The following is a 17,519-nucleotide window of genomic DNA, read 5'->3' as shown; positions in this document are numbered from 1 at the left end:
CTTTTTTATTGATGTAATACGAGCCCAAATTACAGCATAGACGAGTTTTGACCACTAAGATTCAGTGTTAATGGTTGTGATTGTTGCATAATAATTCAGGGAAGTTCTGTACCAATAATCTTGAGCACTGCAGTCTGTTAGTCAGTTGTCAGTTTTTGCTTAATGATTAACTACTTTCTCCGCGTTCCCGCTATATTTCGCTGAAGATCAATTTTAGCCGCATATTTTGCAATGGTTTGGGGGAAAAAAGCTGAAACCCGATGCAATTCCAACACTCTTTTCCGACCACCCTGCCATTAAGCACTGGAAGTCCCCTCGACAGCTTATACCTACAGCTGATACTAGTGAATGGTTGCTGCTACCTTCTCCTTCTTGCGTCTATAGCAGTTGCCACGAGCTAAACTATGTATGGTGCGAATTTAAAGGATATCAGCTGGAAGAAGAAAAAAAAATTGGCAGATCCCACGCACAGTGGGAAGCGATGATATGTGAAGCACGAGTGAGGAAGATTGATAAGTTAATGCCGTACATTACTTCCATGTCTGCACCAGTCATGTACCCTCGTCGTCCATTCACGCCACGAAGAAACACCAAATTCCGTATATGTAAAGCTAGCGAAACGGTTGTAAGTGCACCGTAGCGTAGCATGGTTCGGTTCCACAGTTACTACCTGTCCTAACTATATACATATTCCTTTATATCTTACAGTGTCTCGCTACCTATTCCAAAGCGTTGTTCTCTGCTGAGACTGTTGCACATTACTTTAGCTTTATGCATATTAATTTTCAGACCTACTTTTCTGCTTTTTCTGACCAACTCAGCATAATTAGCTGTAGTTCCTCTCCTGAGTAACTCATCAATGCAATGCCATCAGTGCGCAGGTTACTAAGATACTCTCCATTAACTCTTATCTCTAACTCATCCCATTCTAGGGCCCTGAAAGCTTCCTGTAAACACGCGGTAAATAGCAGTGGAGAAACCATGCTTCCCTGCCTTACAACCATTTTTATTGGGATTCTGTCGCTTTTTTTATGGAGCACTATGGAGGCAGTTGATCCTCTGTAGATTTCTTCCAGTATGTTTACGTAGGGTTCGTCGATGCCCTGATTCCGTAATTCCTGCATTACTACTGATGTCTCGACTGAGTCAAGCATCTTCTCGTAATCTATAAAAGTTATGTATAGGGGTTGGTTGTATTCGGCGCATTTTTCTATTACCTGATTGATAGTATGAATATGGTCTATTGTGGAAGCCTGTACGAAATCCTGCTGAGTTCATTGGTTGATTGAACTCTAATGTTACCTTAATTCTATTAGCTATTATTTTTGTAAATATTTTGTAGAGAGCAAACAGTAAGATTATCGACCTGTAAATTTACAAGTCCTTGACGTCCCCTTTCTTATGGATCCTATATATCAGAATTCTCAAACACGTGGCCCGTTGACCACATGTGACCCATGGACCTTTCACTAGTGACCCACGGCTCAACACGAAATAAACTTTAGTGACTTAGCTAAATAGTACACGCATTATTTTCTCGCATATTACAAATAATAGCACTTTGATCAGGCTGTGGGGGTGCTATCACCCCTGTAAAGTTGTTTACGCCTCGTGGCACACATGTTCCGCATAGGTCGCATTTCGGATTCACGACTACTGAGCAGTAGGTGGCGTTGTGTTCGCGAGCATTGATCGCCACTATCATCATCATGGTTAGATCGGCAAAGCCGGCAATGACCTCTGGCGGCAAGCCTTGGTGGCGGCATGAGAGCTTTGAGCGAGTCTTTTTGGCTGGTGGCGTTTCGTGCGAACGGTTGTCTCTCGCAGTGGGTCCCCGGTGCACGGCATTGCGGGCCGCCTGCCGGGGGCCCTTGTGCTGAGTCAAACGTTAGCAACACATCATGTTGCTTATCATGTTGTTGAGTGTTGTGTAACATTGTGTAAGGTTGTTTAGCGTGTGGATCACGATTGATGTTATATTAATTTGGTGGACAATATCGTCGTTTCTAAAAGTAGTTAAATAAATGAGTGTTTTGTTTTGGTTCGTTCCGACCGTGTCAGCTGCGTTCGTTTACTCCAAGAGCCTGGCGCTCTCTCACCCCATCAAGACCCCATAAGGTAAGCTACAGAACCGGGACTGGTCTTAAGCATTGCTTTCTATGAGGCACCCTACGCAATCGATATAAGTTGAATCATCATCGCGAAGTGAGAAGTCTACATTTCAAAATCAGTATCCACATTTGAGTCATCACGGAAACCAACATCTATATGTTTTGTCAAAACGTGACTTAAAATCCCTTCAGAAATGACTCATATAGGTGATATAGAAAAAGCGTTCTCTGTCAAATAACAACATTAGATCACACTTTGTTTGAGCTGACTAAACCCCCACCCCCTGCTCTCACCTTAGTGAATTTCATTACTGCGGTGGCTTGCTAGCTGCAGTAAGCTTGAGACACCTGGAACACCCAGTGTAAAATAAATCAGCTGCTTGTTTGCTCTCAATATGTTTTGTTAAGAAAGGAAAAGAACACAACCACCCGTTTGTAGCACGGCTTCGTGCTACAAATGGCTGGTTGTCTTCTCTTTTTGTAACCCTTCCACCCCCTTGCGGATTTCCGCAGAACACGTTTGCAATACTACAATCTGTTTTCGGTTTTTTTCTTCCGTGTGGTTTCTTTTATAAATGTGCATAGTTAACGATTGTTTTGCTATCACAAATCAAGTGTTTACAGATACAAGAACTAAGCTATAGAATCAAGAGGCATGCTTGCACAAAGAACTACATCTTTATGGGACGTTTTAGGCAAAACATAAAGAGGAAAATATTACACATACTTACTTGCAATGTGGTAGCGTTAAGGACATGTTGAGGGGGGCAAGCTGCTTGTTCAGCCAAATGTGTGACCAAATGTAGTCTCCTGCATACAGAAATTTGCATATCGATAATGACTCTATGTACTGCTAAAGTATCAGCTATGGCACTGTGTACAAGCACTGTTTGTAGAAAAAGATGAAGCAGCCTTCATGTACACAAGCTGTCAAGCTAGTCGTCTCGCTCTATCGCATAAGTGAAAAAGCCTACGAAAAGTCCAACACCTTCACGAGGCTATGTCACGCTGGACCAATATCTCTATGCGTGTGTATGCATGTTACAGAAAGAAATCTAAGCATATTATGCATCTAGCATGTTAAAGAGCCAGTAAACAACCCCAAGGTCCAAAAATTGTTGTAAACAGAAATATGTGCACTTTTACATTGTGAAAATGCTGCCACGAGAATTTTGCAAATACGTGCTATATTAAGGAAGTTACAGGGGCTAGAACATTGCGTTCAGCTGGTTTTGAATTTTCGTGCGGCCTCGCCACCTCTCTCCTTCAGAGGGAGAGGAAGGCGTGGCCCATCGTCGTGACTCCACCCCCTTCGGTAATGTGGCAAGACGTCAGCGATTGATGTCATCGGCGAACTCGATCAGTCACAACGCACTTCCGCTTGCTGCGACGCCTGGCTGTTCCCTGTTTAACCTGTGACGATGCAGCCCAGTCGCTAGATTTGCAGCCGACAATGATTTGCGGCAAAACTGCGTTTCGTAACTCGGACATGAAGTTCGCCCGATTTTTCTGGAGTTGAATTTTTTGGGAGCAAAGTGTCACGCCATCTGGGAGCAGCAATGCACTTAATAGCAGGTGAAATAATGCACTTAATAGCAGGTGTGCTGATCAACAGGTGGCGCAACAATATGCTCACTCCCAAAAACTGCCATCAGTGAAGCATCCCGAGTTTGATGCATGGAGCCTACGGGGAGTTTCGCAACTCGTATCATTGAATAGCTCTGCCGTAGCTGTGGGTGAGAACAGAAACTGTCGTCAAATTCACTGCTGTTTGTTGAAGCCTGGTTTAGACCAATGGACGAGCTGCGTGCTGCGTCACGTCGCCGATCGCCGAGTTGTCTTCACTGCATGTGCAAGGAGCATTGGTCAGGCGTAGGAAAGGAGAGCGGGAATTGTTTTTCGAAATGGAGGCTCTGCGCAGCGTGCAGTTCTGTAATATTCAGAAAATGTGATCGCTGTGCTCTACTCTACGAATTACCAAGCTTGTTTTGGGGTGTGTAAAAAAAGAAGTCTGAGCCTGTTGATTGGCCCTTTAAAAAGATGCTACTAGAAAAAAGTTTCTCTTTTCCATAGTTTCTCGATCAATAAACTTCTTGGTGCTTACATGGGTTTTTATGCTGCTTTCAAATATATAATCAGTTTTATATAGTTGCATAGTTTTTGTTTTGTACCACGACAGTGCCTAAAATATAACTATGAATGCTTTTTTTTTTGCCACTAAATGTTTATATTCATGGTTATGATCCATTAATCACTCATGTTACTCCATATTAACCGTAGAATTCAAATAGCTAACAAACAAGTTTGTATAAGACTTTTAATGACAAAAAAAAATTGTGATGTGAGAAGTCTTAAAATGTTCAGCCCATACTAGTTGCTTACTTTAAGTTCATAATGATTATATAAGTGACATCGGGTTTCTAAGAAGATAACTGCACTCTTCACATATTAAGAGATATATAGGAAACTTTTCATTCCTATGTGGCTATTAGAAGTACCAAAAACATAATGTCCAAACTGAAGAAGTTGCTTAAAATTGCTTCTCGAGAAAAACACATCTTAATTGTAGAAATGAGAGGTCATCTATGTGGAAAAGATATGGTTCTTAATATGATTTCTTTCATCATGAGAGCTTGGGAATCATAGTCATCTTGAGAATGTGGCGTTGGTGAACTCTTCAAGCAAAATGCAATGACAAGCAGCCAGGTGACTACTTCCAGGGCACCCTAGACAATGAGCTCTTTTTAGTTTTTATTAGTCATTCTGTGCTTTTTAAAAGCGATGTTAACCTATTTCGTGTATAAATAGAACCTTGATCTTTTTTTTTTTTGTCATGAAAGCAGAGAAAGTAAACTTATGAAAGCAAGTTAAAACAAGATATGTATTTTTTGGCAAAAAAAACGTGTTTTTCCAGAGGCATGTACCCTTAATCAGCAAATGTATACATATTTCCAGCCATGAAGATTTTATGAAAAATTAGAATGCTTAGAGGGATCTGACATAAAGCAAACACATTAGTATCATGGTGGGTTTCACTACTAAGTACCTTTCATTTTTATTAAACATTGTATTGTTGACATGCAGAGTACAATTCTCCAATGCACATCATGTACGCACAAGTACACACCAAAATTAAATATCACCAAGTGAACATATGTCAACAGGGAACATAATGAACAGAGAACAAGGGCAGTTGGCAAGATTAAAGCAGTATTCGGGTAAATTTAAGTTAACCCATTGCAATTTTTTTTAGACAAAAAACAAATGAGATAAGGATATATTGAAACCTGAATGAACAATATCCTGTGCATACGTTTGGAAAGTTAGAAAGACAACACTCTGTTCTTTAGAAATTTAAGGCATTAGAAATTATGATAAGCTAGACTTCATGTGATTAAGAAGAAGCTTGGAAACTGGCACGCTGTTCAATACAGTTAATGGAAACTATGCAATGTTACAAAATGGCATAAAAATGCAGTAAAAAGTCATAATGGGTATACAATATATATACGTCAGAGCAGTAAACACAAGGACATAACAGAGAACAACATGTTAGGACAAGCAGCAATAAGGAATTCTGATGATGAGAATACGACAAAAAATATACAACAGTCTGCTACTAAAGCAAAACTTTATAGGCACAGAAATGAATTTAGCCCAATATGTCCCAGAGTTATTTATGAAAGTACTATAAGCATTTAACCCTTTCATATGCCAATTATTAAGAAATGTCTAAAATGTTTCAAATCGCTACAATGTTACTTCAACGTACTCAATATTCTATTGCAACAAAAATAACGAGATAATTGTTGAATGTATGTGTGTCATAGTAAGTGACTCTAATTAAGTTGCAATTAAATATCTAGTTATCTTGAAATCATTGATGCTCAATTTTGGCATAAATAGAATCTAATCTCAGGCTAGAAATATAGTGCAAATTTATTTTTGGTTATGTCAATTGTGAGCAAGGAAAATTTCTGCTTTTCACATTGCTTGCAGAAAGTGGCACATCGCACGACTCGTCAAACATGGTAGCGCCTTCAGAAAAGTGATCATATATATCAGTACTCAGCAAAATGAGGTTAAATGAAGAAAAATAATCATGCAGGAGGTTCAATTCATCTAATGTACGATATATCATGCTCTTTCTTAGCCTCTATTTGATGCAAATAACAAAAACGAGTGGGGTACACAAGGGTATACATGTCGTCTGAAAGGGTTAAGTTACTTCTCGCTGCCTTAAGATGGTGCATTGGGAGTACTATTCGGTGTGGAAAAAAAATTGTTACATTATGTATTTTTCATCCTTTTCCAACAAACGCATTATGCTTTGCACTAAAAAAAGCTACTCATGCATTATTGTTCATGAACTTCTTATGCATCCCTTTTGCTACCCAAATATCAAAGTGGTTCACAGGCTTGACAACCTATTCTCGAAACACTTGATTCACTTGGTGGTGTAATTGTGGCTCTTTTTAGGTGTGAATGGTCTAAGCGAATGCAGCGGCACCGATGTGCTCACTAATCATGTAACACATCCCAAAAACACTTCAGCCAAGGAAAATTACTCTGGCAAAGATTGTACCACTGAAATGAGCAATTGTGTGAGGTATAGTTCACATGAGCAAGCCAGTCTCCTATCAATGACCCAGTAGTATTCGAGGAGGACCCAGAGTTACGGCTGTGAACTAGATCTAGCTTGTGTTTTTTTTTTTTTTCTGTGTTTGTGTGTGTGTTGCCTATGTCGCTCCGCATTTTCGAGCACGTAACAGGGTCGGAGTTCGAATATTTGTGTACAATATATACGTCAACGAAAGTATCCGGCTAATTTATATAGTTTTGTTTTTATCTTGTTTTCCTGCGACCGCAACACCACACTGATATTAGCATCTTCACCCCCTTCGCCACTTCTCTCGATTACACAAAAGGGTGTCCATGCAGCACGTATCGAGACCACTCGAAGCAAAAACGCTGTGCTGCGGACGATCATTTGCGACCACCACAAAAACTACCCCCCCCCCCCCCGCAAGAAAAAACAACAAGCAAACGTGGAGGTTTACACCGATGTCATACGTTCGCTTATTATCGCGATTCGGCCGGACCTTGAGAGAATTTGTCGGTCCTGATTGCTCCCTACATGCAAACTACAAACGGGGACAATCATTGTTGAGAAACTTAATTGCTAATCGAACTTCATCGCGATTAAGAGTGCACCGCCGTTAACGGAAGTGAAAAACAAATCGTATATCGTGCGGTCGCCTTTGACCGCGATCGGTAACTGATCCGGAATGAATGTCACCAATCGTGATTGGCTCCTCTATGCAACCTGTAGAAGCGAGCCAATCACTGTTGAGCAATTCGACACCGATCGGGCTTTATCGTGATCAGTGACGCACAGTACGACACCGGTATAAAAATCGCAGCAAAGCAGAGCTACAGTTAAAAAAATATCCCATTAAAATTATTGTCAAAAAAAAAAAAAAACATTGAGCCTCCTCGTATATTTTAAACCAAGCTCTCAATTAAATGGCACCGAAATAAAGACTCGAAATTAAGAAAAGCACACAGAGATCGCGACTGCCGGAAATCATTTGACGAAATTGGCCCCGAAACGCGCCGCCGCACCACAGCAGCCCGCGACTTTACGAAACCAATTACGTTAAAAGTTCGATTTGCTGCTGCCGGTATCTGCGAGCCACAGCGTATCCGGGCGGACCCGAATAAAAAATACGGCAATTTTACGACGAACATACCATTTGCGAGCTTTACAAGGGCGTGATCGAAGCGATGGAGCAGGATTTCGCCGCTCTGGCACGATCTAGGAAGGGCGCACACGGACAAACACTGCGGCAGAAAGCTGTCCCCGCGGCTCCTACGAACTGAGCGCATAGGTTTCTCCGGCAAGTGGGCCATTGCCGTTTCTATAAGCTGCACCGATGCACCAGCGAAGAGCCGGCTGCTCTGCGCAAGAATATACAGACTCCCTCGCTTCTTACCTGCGCGTAGTTTGTTTTTTTTTTCGCGGTGAATCAGACGCCGACGGCCTCCAGCGCCGAGCGTAGCTTTCGCACCCATCGGTGCGCCCACCCGCGCACCACCGCGACGGCCGCTCTGCAGGAACACCCGCTGACGCGGCTACTACGCTGCTTGAACACCGGATGGCGCTGCGCGCGCTAGCGATTCTACGAGCCACGTTTGTTTCTTTAGCTTTGTTGGCTTGTTCTTTTTTTCGTGCGAACCGGTAGAGGAAAAGGGAAGCACGCCAGACTCGCTGTCAGCTGCACGTTTTTTCGTGCCTTTGCTGCTGGCCTGTTACATTTGTTTTCTGCTTGCCGATCACTAAGGAATTGACGGGCTGTACCGAGTTACGAGCGGCGTGACGCGATATTTTTGTCGAGAGCGGCCTTAGCACCCGTTCATTTATTCTTGCCCGAATTGTGCTCAGAGGGTTTAATTGCGTTCCGGCTTGACCAACTCCGGGCTGCCCAAAAGACCCACGATGCGCCGCCGGTGATGCTTGGCCTTCCTGTGACCCCAGCGCGGGTGCGGCCCGCAGTCTTGCCCCTATAAAATGCGCTGAACATTATTTTGGAGCAGAATAAATGTTATTATCTACGTTGCCCCAGGTTTACGAATCCGTCGTCAAAGGGCCAAGCCCCGCTTACAATTCGATTCACCCGAAGCTAGATTTCGAAAGGCGATAAGAGAAGTAGTTATGAAAGGTGAACATTTCGGAGACGTCTGCCTGGCTGGGATATAAACTGAAAGCACAAGAACACTCCTACAAAAAAAGCCACAGCATATCCACGGAGTGAATGATGATGAGTTGGGCGAAGCATACATCCGTCCCCTGTGTCCGTCCGTGCATGCGTCCGATCACGTTCGAAACATGCAGACGGCGCGCGGGTAACACCGACGAGACGCGAGTCAAGGAAGCCGAGCGCAGACGTCTTCAACGCACCCGCCGCTCTGCTTCGTCCATGCCCCACAACAATCCGCCACGTAAGGCGACTATCCAGGAGATTGATAGAGACTTTCGTTGTCCTCATACCCAGGCACAGCCCGCGCAGCAGCCAATCGGAGAGTAGCGGTACAACGCCATCTATATTATCCTTACTCAACTGCAGTTTGTATGTACTTCTATGAGACAGCGCCTTCTATTATAATGTTCGGGAGATACTGCCTTTTTTTTCTTTCTAGTCTCTTCTTCTCTCGATTACGCGTGACGCATGACAAAGTTAGACTAAAGAGAGCTTCGCCCCTAAAATATATTATAAATAAACACCACGTTACAAAGCCGGTACAGCTTCTTCCTCAGGAGTAAGAAAGCTTAAGATGTGCGGCGGTTATATACGGTTGCTTGCCTATTTTTTGGTTGGAGTTTTCTCATCCTTGAGCACAAATTTGAATTTACGAATTTTTTTCTTCCACGCGTAGCTTTTGCATAATCAAACGCAAACAGGACGTATGTACAGTACATAGAACAAATAAATTTTCCCTTTGGTGTTGCCGCGCTTGGTGAAATCACTTCGCGGATATATAATCTCAAATCATAACAAGGAAAATTTAATGGCTCGTTTCTTAGTTTCACAAATGCAAAACAGGCAATGAAGCCAGGAAGGGCATAGGGGACGTTAGTTCTAGTTTTAACTGTATGATACTAATGAGAATTTAAATGCACCAAGAACATAAACTAGTCGAAAAGACAACATGCCGCCTCCGGGAATCGAGCCTGCAACATATCCAGACTTTATGTTTGATCGGCAGGTTAGGTGCGTGCTATATTCAATTCATTCATTAATTTTGCAAGCCATTCACACGAACACCACTCAGGATTGTGTCGAATATGGAGGACATGAAAGGCGTAGCTCTATCTCGTTCAAAATAGCCTCGAGCACGAAACACATTATACTGACAAAAGAATCAAGCTCATGTAATTAGATAAGTGGCGTTTCACGTACCAAAACGACCATATGAGGGACGCCGTAGTGGAGGGCTCCGGAAAATTTGACCACCTGAGGTTCTTTAACGTGCACCCAAATCTGAACCCACGGGGCTATACAGCATATTCGCCTTCATTGAAAATGCAGCCACCGCAGCCGATATTCGATCCCACGACCTGCGGGTCAGCATATACTTAGCATACCACAGCGGTGGTAAAGTGTACTCGGGGCAGCTCCTGTAATTGTATGCCCCCCCCCCCCCCAAAAAAAAAAAAACCACCGCACAGCTTTGCCACAAAGGTGAAGCAATGAACGCGATAGCAGCCAATTGGAAGGTCACGCACCGAACGGCAAGAAGATCGAAACGTGCCCCACGTTTCTCACGCACAAATGACGCACGAAACGTACTCACAGGTACAGATGAACGCGAATAAGCGTCTCAATTGTTACTTCGCTGTGTCTGAAAAGCGCGCCCCTTCTCGCAAACGGAGACTGTGCAATGATTGCAGAGACCTTTGTGCACCCTGTAACTACAACAGAAACGTTCTAGTGAAAGCCCAACGCCAGCCAATACGTACGATCGTCCCCACCACCAGATAAGAGCGCGTGGGCAAGCATCCACCTTCTCCGTTCTGAGGGGCAAAGTACGCGTGGGACATTAGAACGCGCGCCGCCGCGTGCTCATTGCGCCATCTTGCTGGTAATGCTAAAAACACGATACCCCCCCCCCCCCCCGAGATGCCCATCACAAGCCGTAAGTGGTAGATATAAATGTTTTACCATTCGAGCGTTCAAAGGCCAAGCTTCTCGGGGGCTCAGTGGTTAACGCCTCACACTCCCGTTTCAGAGGCCCCAGCCCCCCCCCCCCCCCCCCCCGGTGGTCTAGTGGCTAAGGTACTCGGCTGCTGACCCGCAGGTCGCGGGTTCAAATCCCGGCTGCGGCGGCTGCATTTCCGATGGAGGCGGAAATGTTGTAAACCCGTGTGCTCAGATTTGAGTGCACGTTAAAGAACCCCAGGTGGTCGAAATTTCCGGAGCCCTCCACTACGGCGTCTCTCATAATCATATGGTGGTTTTGGGACGTTAAACCCCACAAATCAATCAATCAGAGGCCCCACTCGGTCGACTCCGCGCGCCGAACTCTTTTTTTCGGGATTTTTTTCTTTCTTGCGTTTTCATATATATATAGATGCGTATACATATACGGAGAGTGACGCCGGCGGCCAAATCGAGTGGAAAGTGCCCATATAATTGCTATCCAAATAAAATAAATAAGATCAGCTTGCACAAAGTCCCGCAGGGCTGGTTCCTAGCAGTGCTTGAGGGCACCTATCTCGTCCTCACTAAACTATAGGCTTCTTTATCCTCTCTTCCTCACCCCTGGCTACGATTTCTCTCTTTTTTTCTACTATTTATTATTATTATTATTATTATTATTATTATTATTATTATTATTATTATTATTATTATTATTATTATTATTATTATTATTATTATTATTATTATTGTTCTTGTTGTTCTTGTTCTTGTTGTTCTTGTTCTTGTTGTTCTTGTTCTTGTTGTTCTTGTTCTTGTTGTTCTTGTTCTTGTTGTTCTTGTTCTTGTTGTTCTTGTTCTTGTTGTTCTTGTTCTTGTTGTTGTTGTTGTTGTTGTTGTTGTTGTTGTGCGTGCGTGGCTTCTTCCGCATCGGTGGAACGATGGTTACGATGCGCGGCTGCTCACTCGAAGGTAGTGATTTCAATACCGGACGGCGGCGGCTGCATTTCTATTGAGGCGAAGTGCTGAAGGCCCGTACATTGTGCACGGGGTCGGTGCACGTTAAAGTACACCAGACAAGCGAAATTTCCGCAGCCTTCGACTCTCCGAAACGACGTAATACACGTGTAATAAGACACGCTCAGGCTACCTGCAGTCAGCTAAGAAATGCTTTGCATTTAAAATTTCTGCCATGCTATAGTAGAGTGTACTTTAGTAAACTCAAGCTATAGTAGCTATAGCGCTTGTATACGGCTTTTTGATACGGCTGATGTTTCTCCTTGCGAAGGTTAAGCCATAACAAGATCTGCGACGTACCACTTGCGTGAAAGGTTTGTTTTGTTTTGTTTATTCAATACTGCCAGCCACCCTTTGGCAGCCAGGGCAGGAGTGGTACAGCGCACAAAGTTTACACGCAAAGTTTACAAACACAAAGTTTACACGCGACCAGTAACACGGTCCGCGGTACACAGGGAAGCAATAATGCAGTAAGTAAGTAAAAAAAAAGAAAAAAAAGCAGTGTACGTTGTGGCATGGTAGCAAGATAACACGTGAAATACGTTAGTTCAATAGGACAGGGGAACAAGACCAGCACTTCCAATCATACACAATTTTGAATAGCCGTTGAAAAAGCATTTTGATTAGTTAAGTTAGTAACGTCGCGTGGCAAAGTGTTCCATTCTGCTATCGTTCTCGGGAAAAAAGATAGACGGTGAGCGTTTGTTCTCGTGAAAGGCATTAGGATTGTTTTGTTGTGCTTGTTCCGGGTGGGGCGTGACATGTTGAATTCGAGATAAGTATTGAAGTCAAGCTTTGAATAACCATAGACTATCCTGTGTAATGTTTTAAGTCGATGTAATTTACGGCGGGACTCTAGTGTTGGTAGGTCAGAACGCTTGCGCAGTTCTGTCACGGATACTCGCCTGCTGTATGCGTTGTGAATAAATCGCAGCGCTTTCTTTTGTACCCGTTCGAGCATCGCTGAATCCGTCTTTGTGTGTGGGTCCAAACAACGTCTGCATATTCGAGCAAGGGGCGGACCGGCGTAGTGTACGCAACGGTCTTCGTTCTGCTTGTACAGTGCTGAAGTCGGTGTCTTAGAAGCCAAAGTCTGCGCCGTGCTGATGATGTAATATTTTGTATGTGTTTGTTCCAGGTGAGGTTTGATGTCATGGCTACACCCAAATATTTGTACTCGTTAACAACCTCTAATTCAACATTGTTAATTTGATAAGCATATTGAAATGGAAACTTTTTGTGCGTTTTTGTCATTTGGCGGCACTTTGTTGTGTTGAGGCTCATGTTCCAATCGGCACACCAATTACTAACAGCTGTTAAGTATTTGTTGAGAACTTTCTGGTCATTTACCGATTCAATAGGGAGATAAACAACGCAGTCATCGGCAAAGAAACGGAAACGCACCAGACAGTCGAACTGTAAATCGTTTAAATAGATAATGAAAAGCAACGGACCTAAGACGGAGCCCTGTGGGACTCCAGAAACAACTGATGACAAGTGAGAGGCAGAGTCACCTATCTGAACGTACTGATACCGGCTTGATAAGTAGGAGTCCAACCACTGAGTTATTTTCTCATTTTTGACCAAGTTTCGAATTCTTAACATCAGGTTGTTATGGGGTACTCGATCGAAAGCTTTTTCGAAATCCAAGAATATAGCGTCAATTTGCCCCCCCCCTTATCGTTAGTCGTGTGTATTAGTTGTGCAACCGTGGAAAATCCACGCCGAAAACCATGTTGATTGCTCGTAAAAAACATGTTGCTCTCAAGATACGTTACTAGGTGTTGAAATATAAAGTGCTCCAAAACTTTACCGGCTGTACACAAAAGGGATATGGGGCGGTAGTTTTTTACAGAAAGTTTATCGCCGGATTTATGCACAGGAATAACTTTTGCAGTTTTCCAATCGTCTGGAACCACACCGCTTAGTAGACTTTCGCTAAATATAATGTAAAGGTATTTCGAGCACCACTCCGCATAACGGTAAAGGAATGCATTTGGTATTCTGTCGGGACCTGCGGACTTTTTAGGGTCGAGGTTGAGCAAAGCCGAAAATATTCCCGGCTCAGTAATAGTTATATCGGGAATGTCAAAGCCAGGAATATTGAAATTAGTGCAGCACTGGGTTGCACGTACAAATACAGACGAGAAAAAAGCATTAAAAGCCCTTGCTATCGAGCAGGCATCGGACACTTCCCTGTCGTTTATTGTAATTTTGCCGACTGGGTCTTTCTTTTAGGTGATGTGAGTCCAGAACTTCTTAGGGTTGGTGACAAGAAAGCCGTGTATCTTAACATTAAAAAAGTGATACTTTGATTCTTTGATTTTTTCCCGTACGTCAGCCCTTAGGGAAGGTAACACGTTAGGCGTTTTGGGCGCTCGGGAGAGACGCTTAACACGACGTTTTAAGTGAATTATGTCACGCGTAAACCACGGGCTTTGGCGGTTAATCTTTCTTTGTTTTTGTGGGACATATTTGTTAATACAAGTATGCACGGCCGTCTTGAAGTGCAACCATAATCCGTTTACGTAGAGATACCCGTTATTGTATTTGCTCTTAAAGGTGTCGAAATCTAGTTCGAGGAAGTCCAAAATACTTTCATCATCAGCACCATTAAAATCTCTAAATGGCTTAATGATTGCCCGCGAAGTTGAGGGCAACATATGACTTTTAAATTGTACTATTTCGTGATCTGAAATCCCGGGCAGAACATTGACATCAAAACCGAGCCGTTAGCGGATTCAGAAAGAAAGACAAGGTCAAGTAGTGACCTTGAGTTTGTCGAAACACGAGTAGGTTCATGCACAATTTGGCCTAATTTACAAGAAAAAACAACATCAAGCAGCAGTTCGGAATGATCGCAGGTAGGAACGGCACGCATCGAATCCCAGTCAATTCGGGGCAGATTAAAATCACCGCAGAGTACCATATGCGAGTAACGCTTGGCATACACGCCTACATGATCTGCAAATGCTTCAAGTACTGTAATGTTGGAATTTGGTGGTCTGTAAAATACACCGATAAAGATGTTGAGTTGCGGATGGTGAAGAACAATGCAAGCCATTTCAATGTTTTTGTGTTGGGGAAGGGGGGTATAGTCCAGGCCTTTTTTTATTACTAGTGCCACACCCCCACCTTTTGAAGCCCGGTCACAGCGATAGATTTCGTGGGAGCTCGGTATCGCTACCGAGTCTGGAATTTCGTCACTTAGCCACGTTTCTGTTACAGCCGTGACGTCGGGATCGTATACGGCGAGAACGCTTTCCAGACCATCAGACTTGTTTAAAATACTTCGTGCATTTATATTCAAAACAGAAAAAGGTTTGGAATTCGTGAGCGAAGGCACATCAGAGTCACTCTTTCCTTTGCTATCAGCTCGGTCGTGGTTTGGTGGCAATCGTCACTGCGGAGCGAAAGGGACTCTCGCTCCAAGAGTGTCGTCCCACACAAAAAGCTTACCATCGACTTTGATCTTGTCGAACGACTGCGTCACTTTTATCCTCTTCTTTCTTAGTTCAGCAGTGCTATCCCAAAGTTTTTCCCGGACAGCCCGGACGCGAGACGAAAAGTCTTCTGATATGCCATATTCCGTGTCTTTCAAGTTTTTACAGTTTTTTAGTATCCTCGCCTTGTCTCTACCGTCCACCAGCTTGAAAATTACTGGTCTACATTTGTTTTCCTTTTTTCTACCTATCCTGTGAATACACTCTATTCCGACGTTCTTCACTTTTAGTATTTCACCAAGAATGTCGTTCGATACTATCTGCTCTAGCAACTCCACCTTTTCATCCTTCATCTCTTTGATACCGTACACTATCAAATTACCCCTCCGACTGCGGTTTTCCAAGTCGTCGATTTTATAAACGAGGCTGTCCACTTGTTGTTGTAGTTTGTCTACTTTAGTGGTGTAACTTGTTACGGTGCCAGATAGTTCATCTAGCTTTCTCTCAATTGCTGAAAGCTTATCACAAGTTTCACTCAAGCATTGTGTGGCGGTACCTGAACTTTCTTTGAGTAGACGAATTTCATCTAAAATCTTCTGAAACATAGCTTCTGTGGGTTGTCGCAATAATAGTGGAACAAACGATATACAATACGTGAATAGGCACACACCTGTTTGTGAATAACCTTTCGCTCTTACGGCTATGTCAAACAGCACGACTTGTTCAGCGAACTGGGAACGCGGAAAAAACACACGTATGAAGCAAAGAGGAGGCTCACTAACAACTGTTATTGATCGCTCGTGCTGTGTGCCTCCTCTTTGATTTTTGTGTGTGTTCCTCCCATGCTCCCACTTCACTGAACGATTATGAATTACCGACTAGCCCACCTTTCCATCCGGTTGAAACAGCAGTACACTAGCTTCTTAATATGTATGTTTCACAGTTTATCTACCCCACCGCATATGCGTCGATTTCAGCCGTGTATATGTAAGCGCGCGCACCAATGGTGTTAACGGTGCCCCAAAACCCACCGACACTCTCAAATATTGAGCACGTGCTTAATAGATTAGATTCAGCATCACTGCTTGTGTCTCTACCCCTGGGCGCTTTTTCGTAACAATAACGTACGTTAGAGCAGAAGGGGATGAAGACCACGGGCATGCCGTTGGAGTACATACATGCGCGCGCCCCATTTGCGCCCCTCTTTGCAATTATTTCACAAGAACAACGTGAAGACGTAAGAATGAGGAAGGTAACAGATCAGGTGCGATCTTATACTAATACGAAATGCACGTAACTTGCGAGAAAAGGTTCAAAAAAAAATAAACGAGGGCAAAAGTTCAGGTACGTCTAAGTCGGTCCAGCCCGTCAAGACAACTTAGTCCATGACAACAATGTCACAAGCGCTGACGTCTGTACACTGATAATTAAATATACAAACTCGTACGCTGCCTGTTACAAGAATCTCCCGCTCGAGCTGTGTCGCATATTCTTGAAACAAACACCATTGTTTGACAAACGGTAACTAACGTCAGCAGCAGGTGCGCCACTCGTCACGATTAATAGTCCTTCCACTTCACTGTCGTGCCGGTCGTTTGATTGATCGACAATCGGTAAGTATACTGATACAGATCGTGCCCATGCGTGATTTTATATGTTTCGCTCAATCACTGTCGCATTCGTTATTTCCGGTTAGGAGGGCACTTCCGTGTGGTCATGTACTATATTTATCTGCGCTGGTTGCATGCACGTGCATTAGTTAACATTTTCACGTCTCATCCCTTTCTCATCTTCGAAGCGCATGCGTGAAGAAACCGACGTATTTTTTTTTCTTCTTCATTTTTCCCCCTATTTTATGTGTGCATATAGTGATTGCGACTTTTTGGATCTACCCCCTTACTGCATGGCGATACTGAGCAGTGCTCAATTATGGGTCGCAGAAAATAGCACCACTTTTTTTTTTATCCCTAACAATAACCATGCAATCCTCACTCATTGAAAACACCCTAAACTAAGTTTTGAACTGCTCCAGTGTGTGAATTTCGTTAACGACTGATGCGCGCGTTGCTGAGTGATAAAAAAACGTTCGTGACGTGCGCCTCTCTGATTCTCCTAACTGGTCAGCTGTACAGCCGTCGTGATTAAAAAAAATCCGGTTACGGAAGCAGTAGAATTGATTGCTGCGCACGTGCATATATCAATCATGACAACACCAACAATCAATTAAAGATGCCAATACGCTAGCAGCC

The 17,519-nt window shown here is 43.4% G+C and overlaps 1 protein-coding gene across 3 annotated transcripts in view; it reads right to left on the bottom strand.

Annotated features, from left to right (window-relative positions):
* Ac13E (Adenylyl cyclase 13E) overlaps positions 1 to 17,519 on the bottom strand; it is a 142,821-nt gene that overhangs the window by 41,279 nt on the left and 84,023 nt on the right. For 2 of the 3 annotated variants that reach the window (XM_037430726.2, XM_075882103.1), the window contains exon 2: positions 2,843 to 2,921. The gene's annotated coding sequence lies outside the window, so the exon portion shown is untranslated. Of the gene's footprint in view, positions 1 to 2,842; positions 2,922 to 8,107; positions 9,305 to 17,519 lie in introns of those variants that run through there. The other variant, XM_075882102.1, reaches the window with a different exon arrangement.

The sequence above is a fragment of the Rhipicephalus microplus genome, chromosome 2, assembly GCF_043290135.1.
Source record: "Rhipicephalus microplus isolate Deutch F79 chromosome 2, USDA_Rmic, whole genome shotgun sequence".
NCBI classification, from domain to species: Eukaryota; Metazoa; Arthropoda; class Arachnida; order Ixodida; family Ixodidae; genus Rhipicephalus; species Rhipicephalus microplus.
The sequence above is the reverse complement of the archived record's forward strand: the minus strand, read 5'-3'. Positions and strand labels throughout refer to the sequence as shown.